Source organism: Pinus tabuliformis, chromosome Q (assembly GCF_031772625.1).
Source record: "Pinus tabuliformis cultivar Carrire ecotype Pingquan chromosome Q, CPIR1, whole genome shotgun sequence".
In the NCBI taxonomy this organism is placed as follows: domain Eukaryota; kingdom Viridiplantae; phylum Streptophyta; class Pinopsida; order Pinales; family Pinaceae; genus Pinus; species Pinus tabuliformis.
The window spans coordinates 169,852,672-169,864,427 of NC_142296.1; the positions used below are offsets into that span (position 1 = coordinate 169,852,672).

At 39.6% G+C, this 11,756-nt stretch overlaps 1 pseudogene; it reads left to right on the forward strand.

Moving 5' to 3' along the window:
* The first annotated feature begins 2,661 nt into the window (after positions 1-2,661).
* The window catches only part of LOC149218774 (chloride channel protein CLC-c-like), an 85,469-nt pseudogene continuing 76,374 nt past the window's right edge, over positions 2,662-11,756 (forward strand).

Consider the following 11,756-nt stretch of genomic DNA (forward strand, 5'->3'; position numbering starts at 1 on the left):
ACACATGTCAAACTGTAATCTGGAAACAATCTCAAGATATCTAATACCGCATTATGGTATGCCCGCATTCGAGGATGCTTTGCTTGGTATTTCCCTTTCACTTGCTTGATAGCTAACTCGGAGTCACCATATACTGAAACTCTTTTAGCATTTAACTTTTTAAGGATTTTCAAACTAGCAATTAAAGCCTCATATTCAGCCTCATTATTTGAACAATCAAATGCCAATTTATACGAACAGACCCTTACATTACTTGGCACTTCGTTTGGTGAGAAAACTGGGCCGCATATTCAAATGCAAATTCCAGCACCTTCCTTCCCTACTGCACCATCAAAACCCATGCTCCACAAATTGACATCATCCTCTTCCAAATGCTGAAATTCAGTTTTCTCTTCTACCTTTTCTTGTTGCCCATCAGTATTTTGTTGTTGTCGGAAGGCTGATTGCTCCGTGGTATTATCAAGCCTCTGTCTTTCTTGCTTTAGTACATCTCTAAATTTTCAATGATCTCTGGAATGTCTTCTACTTCTACTAATTGGCTATTTACGTCATTAAAACTATCAGAATATAGAACAAATGATTCTAAATCAGTATGTACATAGTTGATTGGATGATTTACTGGTTTCTCCTTGCTAGTGATCATGTACTTCATCTTTTGCTCCTGGTATAATTTCCTTAACTGACCAAACACGAGAATAATAGCATAGCAGAAATCAAGCTGCAATGTCCCTCTAAGTTTTGCTCCCCATGATCTGGAAAGAAGCATGCCAAATCTAGGCAGAATATCAGCCACAACCACATCCATCAAAACATTTTTCGCTGGAATCTGATCCAAACTGATGACCAAATCTTTAATAAGACCAATGCATCTTACTCTACCAGAATCAAAGGAATAAATGTCATGATACTTTCTAGTGATGTCCAAACCCAATTTCTCCGTGATTTCCCTAGGCATGAGATTATGAGAAGCTCCTGAATCAATCATAGTGTTGTGCAATACATAATCATGCACCCTAAGGCTGATGTAAAAAGGTGCTACATCACTATCCTGAGACTGGACCAAAGATCAGCTCAGGTTGGTCATCCTCCACGTTTACAATATCAGATAATGGATCTAAATTCAAAATCTCATATACATGACCTTTATAGCTGCTATTCTTCATCAACTCAATGAAAGGTATAGACACTTTTAACTTAGCAATTTCATTTTCTAAGCTAAAACATGAAGTTCTCTATACCTATTTGAATGAAGCATATTTATTTTTTGTCTTCTCCTTTGATACACTTGGCTGATTTTCTCTTTCATTTTCTAATTGTGTTTTGTTGGTGGTAGGATCAGCTATCTCCTTTCCCTTTTTCTGCACAATGGGAGAATCATTCTTTGGCGGTGTCACCTCCTTCCTCTTCTGAATTGGATTAATGGGTACCTCTCTACTCCTGAGTGAATATTGTCACTGTTGGGCTGTCAAAGCATTCATGCATCCCCTCTGATATTCATCAGACTCTTCTTCAAGAATTGTTTCGTTTGCCAAGATGAAATCTTCATCCCTTTGTACAGCTGGGATTTCTGAATATTCCTCATCTTCTGTGATATAAATGGGCAGATCATCAGGGGTAAAGAAATGATTCTCCTCTCCAATTATGTTCTCCTCATCATCTGATTCCAGACCATGTACAAAATTTTGTTGTAAGGGTGTCTTCACCTGCTACTGTGCCGCTTGGTCTTGTGCTCTTTGTTCTCGTTGCTTGACTCTGAATTGTGGTTGCTGCTGACCACGAAGGTTTGGATTTATAACTTGTGTTTCAGGTTTATCAATAATTGTAAACCTATCAAACATCTTCTCGATCTTGTGAAGCAAATGATCTGAGGACGAACCTTCTTCCTTTATGGTTACCTTCTTTTCAGCCTTTGCTCTAGCTCCCTTGGCAAGCAGATTTTCTTCAACGCTGACTGCAATTTTATGCATGTCTTCTAAAGTGACTGGATCTCTTTCTCTCAATTGATAGGCCATATCAGGATCAAAACCATCAGGAAACTTAATCAAATCCAGCCCCATAGGTGGCTTTATATCAACATGAATTGCATTGTAAACAGAATTGAATCTAATACAATAATCTTGAACAGTCTCACCAACATTCCTCTTAATATTCTCATATTCAGAAAGAATTTGAAGAGGATTCTTCTTTACCTCCCAGCGATCCAAAAATTGTCTTTGAAGTGCTACCAATGAATTGATTTTTCTAGCCGACAATGCTCTAAACCACTTTCTGACCTCACCTGCAAAAGTTTGCACAAACAATCTCATTGTTACATTCTCTGCATCGATCTTGTGGAGATAAAAGAAATCACCCATTCGATCCACATGTTGTTGAGCTGTGATACCTTGAGGGGTACCATCAAACAATGGAATTTTGCTTTGATAATTGGCGGGCATGGCATCCAAATTTTGGGGCAGAACGAGAGGTGCATATCTAGCAGCCATTGCTCGAGGCAGATTTACGACTGGTCTTGGGGATGTAGGAGGAGTTGGAGCAGCTGATGTGTGAGGTGTATGAGGTGCTGAAGGGGGTGAAGAAACTTTTGATGTTTGAGGTGTAGAAGGAGTGGATGGAGGTGAAAGCACTGCAGATTTCTGATCAGAGATGGAAAGTTGCACAGGGATGGTGGGAATGAAAGGAGTTTCAGTAGGAATTTCTGAACTAGATGAAATAGCAGATGACCCAAGAGTTGCAGATGCGAACTCTAAGAACTTGGGAATGTTTGTAGCCACAATGGAAGTTTTAAGATTCAAGATATAATCGTCAATTGATCTATTGGCCTTTTCAGTTTCAATATCTTTGATAAACTCTGGATTCAGTACAATATAACCAACAGCACTTTCAGACTTCGTTTCAAACAAGGATAAATGAAAATGTTCGTCAAACTCAAGATCTTCAAGATATTCAAAAACAACTGGGCATGAATGAGATCTAAACATAGGAATCACATAACTTTCTTGGCGAAGAATTCTCGGAATAAGATTTGGGTTTTCATACATAGGAGGTGGATCAGGATTATGATTTGCTTTGGTGTATCTTCTGGAAGCTAGTGTGTTGAATTATTCCCAAAAATCAAATGGACATCAACTTGTTCAACCTATCAAATTCTAAACTCATCATCCAAAAGTCTAGAATTATCTGATGTACTGGGGCAATTTGCAAGTTAGATGTTCAATTTATAAGACTAGATGGAGATTGACTGAAGTAGCTTTTATCTACTTATGCACTCGCAAAGCAATGTGCAGTTTGAAGGCTACCTAGAATAACTTTAGGCTCCATCTGTAGTTTATAAAACAAAGAACAGTAACAAACAAATAATCTTCCCCATTATGCTTGCCACTATGTTAGGGCCTAAATCTACCTCAGGCTGAGAAAGGCAGAATCTAGGGTAACATCATACCACGCTTAACCTAGTAGCTAGCCCTACCAGGTCGGGAGAGGGCTCTCTCCTTATCAATCTCAGGAAAATTTGATCAATAAAGCTTGAGATGACTGATGTAATGACTAATTTTAGGCTAGGTATGTGCTCATAGAAGTTTGATTGAATTTGATGATGTTTTGTTGGCTCAAAAGTGAAAGGCAGATTTGTGTCTGGGGATTAGACACAGTTTTGCAGAGATCTCTATGGGGCGAGGTAGGAAAATGGTCTAGCACTTAAAATTGAGTGAGTTGGAGAGCTTTTAGATTGATGAGGAGTTGGAGAGGGCATGAAAATCTCAGGGATCCTCTTCAAACAGCTAAAAACATAAATAACCAAACAAAACCCTAGGTAGAGCACTGCAACTCAATGAATTCTACATATATCCTTGTTTCATTTAGTTGAGATGAACAGAGAGAGATAATGGCACACATAAAACACATGTAAACTTGCAATTATAGAAGGAAACACAATACCAAATCAATTTTCCACAAGAATCCCATAAAGTGCTGCAAACCCTGGTGTATTCCTTTGCCAAAATGCTAAAAAGAAAGTACAATGCTGCTCAGAAGCTTTCACAAGAGTCCAACCTTTGCCAATGACTAAAAAACTACAAGATATAGGAAACAAAAAACTCATCCTAGCCGTTAGGGGTCTAGTTCATAAGTTTAGGAGTTGTTCCAACAAAATCTAAACTAAGAACTAAAAAGTGGGCAGTGGAACAACTTGACTCTAAAAACTAGGAAACTGATTCATTCAATTGCGAACTACCTTTTCATGATGAATCTACCTCTATGAGTCAAAATTTAACATATCTACATAAAAATACATCAAGTCACATCAAATTACATCATGAGTTTGACTATTAGAAAGAGAAAAGTCAAACTGAGGAAAAACTAGGCGAAAATAGTGTTTTTTGGCCAAAATGAGAAAATGTCATCCTGTGCGCCGCGCTCTTGTCCTTGTGCGCCGCACTACTTTGGAGCTAATTTTGGAGGCCTTCCTATGCAGAACATTTGTTCCAAGTGGGATTTTTGGAAAGTTCTACCTATCTACTTTATAGAACAAGTGGAATTTCTGAATTTGGTCTCCATTTGCCCCTCCAAAAAGGTGTTCTCCCAACACTGCTTCCTGTGTGGCCAAAAAATGGCAGAAATGTCATTTTTGAGGTGTTTTTGACCTTTTTGGAAGCTCAAAACATGTCAAAATTTCTTGGCCATGTGAGGGAATTCCTATTTTTTCATGAGGAATCCAAAAATGATGAGTTTTCCTCAAAAGGAGGTCCCTAGCAAAAGCGGGCGCCAGGTAGAAAAACCTGTTTTTTAGGCCAAAAATTCACAATTTGCAAAAAGTTTCCAAAATTTCTTGAAATTTGCATTGGGTGTATTTCATCAAGCACTGTGTTCAGCTAAGGTAGCCTCAACCAAGATCTGGAGTCTATCTTCCTCTTTTCTCTTCCTTAATTCTTTCTTCAACTTGGCCTTTAAAATACTGATTCTTGCTTTGCATACCTTGTTTCTCGCTAAGTAGCTGTAGGCCATGTGCCTCAGCATCGTTTTCTCTCTATTGGCCTTCTCTAACATCTTTTCCAAGTGCATATTTTCCCTCTCAAGCCAAGTTTCACGATCAGCTTCAATTTATTGTTCAAGTGGTGTCAACTTGACTTTCCTCCTCTTGGCAGCTTTCCGATTTTCTCTTATGTTTTGGAGCTCCATGATGGTTTGCTGATCTTTTAACTATTTGTTCCTCTGCTCCAGATAGTTGATTATCCACTTGGCTCTTTCCAAGTTGAGAGACAAATTATGAATGTCATCTTGCTGCTCCTGAATGATCTCCTTGAGCTTTGAGCTTTGGGAGCCCAAATCAGTGTCATCATCCTGAATGACAATGAAATCTCTCTCCTGACCTTCTGAAGGCCCCTCATTATGTAATGGCTGCTTACCCTTGTCTTTTACTTGCTTTGTTGTTGAAGGAAATGAGACACCTTCCACCCTAGGTGGAGATAGTACTCGTTTTGTTGTTGCAAACAATCTCTTAGTGCCCTTTTGGTATGTGACAAACACTGGAACACTGGTGGTTTGTGTCTCATGCACCTCTTGCTGATGTGAAGGATCTCCTACCTCATGAAAAACTAGTGGGGGCACTTGTTGACCTGTGAAGACCTCATGTGAAACGAAATCCTCCCATGAAACATTCAGTAAACTATGCTAATGCAAAACCACAATTTTGATTAGTGCAAAGCGATAGATGTTGTTATACTACTGATGAGGTGGCTTCCTTTGAACCAATGTGGTCATCTTCTCAATATTCCGCCATATGAAATAGGGGAGGTTCATTATCCTCACCCTAGTAAAGTGCATCAACAATCTAATATGATAGGTGTACAGACAAGAAAATCTTCCCTCACAGCTGAAATATTTGATTATGAGTTTCATCAGGGGAGCATATGTGTCCTATAGGTACAAGAAAGGGAAGACCCTACTGACTTGTCTCTGAAAACTAGCCTTGATATAAGGCTTATAATGATCTATGTCTACCAGCTATCCCTTATTCCATTTCTCACCTACATTTGGAATACCAGTTGCTTGAGATATAGTCTCAGGTGTCAAGGTGAATGTCACACCTACCAAATTGATTTGGCCATTGTGAAGATGGAGTACAAACAATCTGGCAAGCTCATGATGGTATTTGAATCTTTCCACCATCTCACAAAATTGGTAACAAGATTGATGTTGGAAGCATGTGACAACAAGAGGACATGCCAACAACTCAGCAAGTGAAGTAGACTCCTCCCGGTTATGTTTTCCACTCTTGTGAGGTCTCTTTGGTCCATGAATTTCTCTAGAAGAGTCACTGACTATTTCCTCATTTCTGTCATAGGAAGAATATGACTCCATGTTTGCCAATGCTTGAGTTTTCTTAGATGAGTATGAAGAGATTTTAGAGGGACAATAAGAATTTACTGCCAAAGATATGAATTGATGAGGAACTGTGGGGGGACTGTGTATGAGGGATTGGGGATGCTGCCGGTAGGGGTTTTGGGAAATGAAAGGGTTTATGGAATGATATTTAGGGTTTAGGGTAATGAGATTAAGGATTAGGGTTAGTGGTTTTAGGGATATGGAGAATATGGAATAGGTAAATATGAATGAAAAGGGAGGGAGAAAATGGAATGAGAGAGTGAGGGAGTGAAAGGTGGATTTTGGCAGCAAAAACAATAATTTTCAAACCCTAGGCAATGTGTTTTTAACAACTAGTTCAAGGAGCTAGGGTTTCAATATTTCCCTATTAAATCACTAAGAAAACTGAATAAAACTCATGCATTAGGCATATTGAAGTATCAACTCACTTGAATAATGAGGAATTAGTGATTTTGAGAGTTTGGAGGAAGCTGCGTGTGAAGTTCGGGCATGTAGATTGGTGTGTCGCGCCACCTCACAGGTGCACCGCACTCTAACCCAAGTGCGTCGCACCTGCAATTTCCCCTATTTTGAATGGAAAATCGATCTCTTGGCTTTGAAGATGGAAATGCAATTGCTCTCCTTCACTTGTCGACACAAATGAGCATTCTTTTTCATGAAAACACTTTATATGGCAATGACTTTAATTTTTTACTTAAGAAAACCCACTTTCTTAATGTTTAATTTTCACTTGGTTTTTGAAACTCTATTTTGGGCAGTTTACTTTACTTTTTGCCTTTGATGGACTAAATGCTTTGCCATTTTGTTTCTTTTGTAGGAACTGAAGTTGCAGAGGTTTGGCAAGGTGAACAGGACTACCTTTGAAATTATTACATATAGAGAAAATGAAATTACATGAAATTTAGTACATGAAACATAAAAAACTCTGTTTGTTTTGAGGAAAAATCAATCACTGAGCATGTGATCATTGAAATTATTGTTGCTGAGACTTTATTTGACCTCCTCATGCATCTGCTGACCATTATTGAGCGTTTTCAAGACCTTATTGATGAAACCCTAGACCTAATGAGACCTAAAACCCTAAAAGTGACTTTTGCAAATTTAAAGACAGAAGATGACTACAGATGATCTAGATGTATGAAAATGGGCCAGTAGGTGAAGTACATGAGGGAAAATGTATAATATGCCACTACCATCAGATGATCCATGATCCTAATGGAATGCGGCTGATCAGATGAGACACCTAACATGCAATGCAACAAGAGAATTTGATCACTGATGGAGGGATGAAGATACCAACACTAACATGGTGTGCAGGTAAAAATCAAATTTGCAAGTTCATACCTCACGGTAGTAATATGTTTTTCTATGGGTTATGACTTGAGTATGCCGTGGAGGGTAGCTTGCATTACATATCTTGGAAGGACATGATGGAGGCAGTGCTGGAAGACAATGGCCTCAAGGAATTTATAAATCATGACATTCCTAAGCCTCCAACATCGGATGCTAAATGTTTGGTTGAATGGAGAAAGTGTGTGGAAAAAGCAAGAAGGATTATCCTAGAATGAGTTAAAGACCACATTGTCTCGAGTCTCCATGGAAAGGATACTCCATACTCAATGTGGAAGGCATTGATGGACCTGTTTCAAAATAGCAGTGACCATAGGAAATTGGCATTGAAGGACAAACTCATAAAGAACAAGATGGAGAAGGGCGACTCTACTCCGAAGTACTTGACCAAGTTCACTCATTGTCGGGATGAGATTGGAAGTGTCGGGATTACTATTGCTTAGGACAATATGTTGAGCCTAGCTCTTCTAGGACATCCCAAGAGTTGGCACATTTATCTTGACTTTGTCAATGTGAGGGAGAAGCTACGAGATTAGGAACGACTATGGTAGGATTTGGTATAGGAAGATATTTGAAGGAATACCAGGATGGATCCTCATCAAAGACTGATGATGAGAAAAATTGTGCCTTAGTGGGTAAGGCAAAGAAAGGGAAAGGGAAGGCATCCCATTGCAAATCAGATTCTTGTCATGGAGGCAAGAAGGACATGTCGAACATCAAGTGATTTCATTGCACGAACTAGGACATTTTCCCACAAAGTGTCCACTCAAGAAGGTCAGTAAGAAGCCCTCAGGAGGAGAGGCAAGTGAGGCTCTTGCCTCACAATTCGAACTGGACTTTACCCTCATCAGATGTATGGTGTCATCGATGGTGAGTAGTGTATGGTACCTAGACAATGGAGCTTCTTTCCACATGACTGGTAACAAGGAGTTGTTTAGTAACTTGGAGGAGAAGGATCTCCAAATTCATATCGAGATAGGTGATGACGGGAGGTATAGTGCTACCGGGCTTGGTACAATTACATTTCAGAGGGAGTCAGGTTCTCCCCTCGCTTTGTGAGATGTTATGTATGTTCCTGGTTTGAAGAAGAAATTGGTATTTGTTGCCATGTTGGAGGATAAAGGCTATGATGTGATCTTTAGTAAAGGAAAGGTGTTCCTTCGTCACATAGCCACGGGATAGGTAAAGAGGATAGGGGCTCGGGTGAAGAATCTCTACAAGTTGGAGGTAGAATATTGTGTTTCCTTGAGCACAAAAGAAGAGAATGTGCAAAGCCAAGACATCGGTGAGTTATCGCACAGGCAGTTGGGTCACTTGCATCATGGTGCTTTGAAAATCATGTAGAAAAATTCTACTAGTATTCTTAAAGGTACACTAGAGAAAGTCGACACATGCAAAGGGTGTAATTTGGAAAAATACACGAAATCTTACTTTCACGACAAAGACAGTCAAGCATAGGAAATCCTTGATCGAGTCCATTCAGATGTGTGTGGACCGTTCTTGACAGCATGCACATCCAACCACAGGTATTATGTCATATTTGTTGATGATTTTTCTTGTAAATGTTGGATCTTCTTCATGCAGAAGAAAGATCAGACTTTTGCAAAGTTTTGTGAATTTAAAGCATTGGTCGAGAAAGATACTAGTAGGAAGGTTAAATATCTCAATAGTCATAACAGTGGAGATTATATGTCGAATGAGTTTAAAAACTTCTGTGTGGTAGAAGGCATTTGACGAGAGTTGATAGCACCTCATAACCCATAGCAGAATGGGCTAGATGAAAGGAAAAATAGAAGCATATTAGGGGCAACACGAGCGATGTTGCATGATCAGGGCCTACCACTACACTTGTGGGCCAAGGCATGCAACACAATTGTTTATTTGCAGAACAAAAACCCTTATCGAATTCTTGGGATGACTACACCGGAAGAGGATTTTTCAAGGAAGAGACCAAATGTGGGTCACTTTAGGACTTTTGGTTCATCAGTCTACTTCCATGTAACCAAAGATGCACAGAAGAAGCTTGAGCTGAAAACAAAGTTGGGGATATTTTTTGGGTACACTGATACACCTCACAACTATCAGGTGTACCTGCCAAAACACAAGATGTCATTGGTTCACAGGGATGTAAAATTTGATGAAGAGAAGGAAATGAGATGTTCCCTTGAGAGGGAGTTTTAGCTACATGTGGTTGATGATATTTTAGCTCCTAAGGAGGAACCTTAGATTGCAGTGGAGTAGCCACATGTCGAGGATCAAGGAGTGGAGACACCCACTCGTGCAAAGTCTTCCAGAGATAGGAGAAAGCGCACCAGAGAGGTTGACAGGTTATTAAATGATTCTAGAGAGAATGTGGGAGCACCCACATCACAGTGCAGGAAGAGGAGGTCACCAGAGAGGTACACTAGATACATGGCTCTTATGAGTAGATGTGTTGAGACACAGAGATCTTCTTTTGAGGAGGCAATGCAACAACCAGTTTAGGTTGATTCCATGGTTGAGGAGTATGACTCCATTGTCAGGAACAATGTTTGGGATGTGATCCCAAGACCGGCAGACAAGTCAGTGGTGAGTTCCCAATGGATTTACAAGGTAAAGGCAACAACAGATGCTAGTGTGGAGAAACACAAGGCCAAGTTTGTGGCCCGAGGTTTTTCTCAGGTAGAGGGGATTGATTATTATGATACCTTTTCTCCTGTTGCAAGGTACTCATCAATTAGATCCATTTTGGCACTATCAACGTAGATGGGATGGAAGATACATCAAATGGATGTAAAGAAAACCTTCATTAATGGCATGTTTGAGGAAGAGGTGTATATTGAGCAACCTAAAGGTTTTGAGACCTTTGACCAAGAGTCACATGTGTGCCGACTCAAGCAAGCGTTGTATGGGCTGAAGCAAGCACCCCGTGCTTTGTACACCAATATCGATAACCACTTTACTAGGTTGGTCTTCACCAAAACTGAAGTAGATGCTAACCTTTACCATATTGTGGTTGAAGGTAAATTGTTGATTATTATTTTATATGTCGATGATTTGATTCTAATATGTGATGATAAGCTGATCAAGTCTTGCAAAGAGGATCTTGCAAGAGAGTTTGAAATGAAGAACTTGGGGCTCATGCACTACTTTATGGGCATGCAAGCATGGCAAGGTGATGAGGAAATTTTGGTCTCTCAAGGAAAGTATGCCATCGAGATACTGAAAAGGTTCCACATGGAGAGAAGTAAACCCATGGAGACTCCTCTAGTAGGTAACTAGAGGAAGGAGGATGCTACTTCCAGTGAAATAGTGGAAGCTACTATTTACAGGTAGCTTGTGGGTTCACTCATGTATTTGGTGAACACGCGACCCACACACGACCGGACATGTGCTATGCAGTAAAACAACTTAGTCAAGTGATGGTGAAGCCGACCAAACTGTATTGGAAGGAAACCAAGCATGTGTTGATATACCTCAAAGGCACTACTCAATATGGTTTATGATACAAATGGAAAAAGGGAGTGAAGCTTCAAGGCTTCACTGATGCATATTGGGCAGCGACAGTGTTCAGGGACAATGTACTATCAGTTCTATAAATTTCTGAGTTGTGCAGATGGTGCATGCAATCAGTTGAGGACCTATGTTTGGATTGCATAATTATGGAGAGTGTATTTCCCAATTAAATATGGGATGATCCTCTTAGGAATTGCGCAAGGACGTAGGGGCTTCGTAGGCAATAGAATTGGCTAAGTGTTGGCTTGATCTGGTCTGTGAAGTGGATATTTAGATTGTACTAGTGAAGGAATTCTCTAGGATGAACAATCATTGTATTTTTTTCTCAGATCTTCTGGTTAATGCAATATAGATAGTCGGGGTTTTTAGCAGTTTCTTTCCCCAGAGAAATATTGTGTTATGTGTGATTGATATTCTTTCATTTTCTCCTTATTGTTTTCATCGATCAATTTTTGGTTTCCACTAAGAAGAGTAGAATAGATTCTTGTCTTGTGTTTTAGAAAATCATGTAAGCTGTTGAATCTATAGTAAAA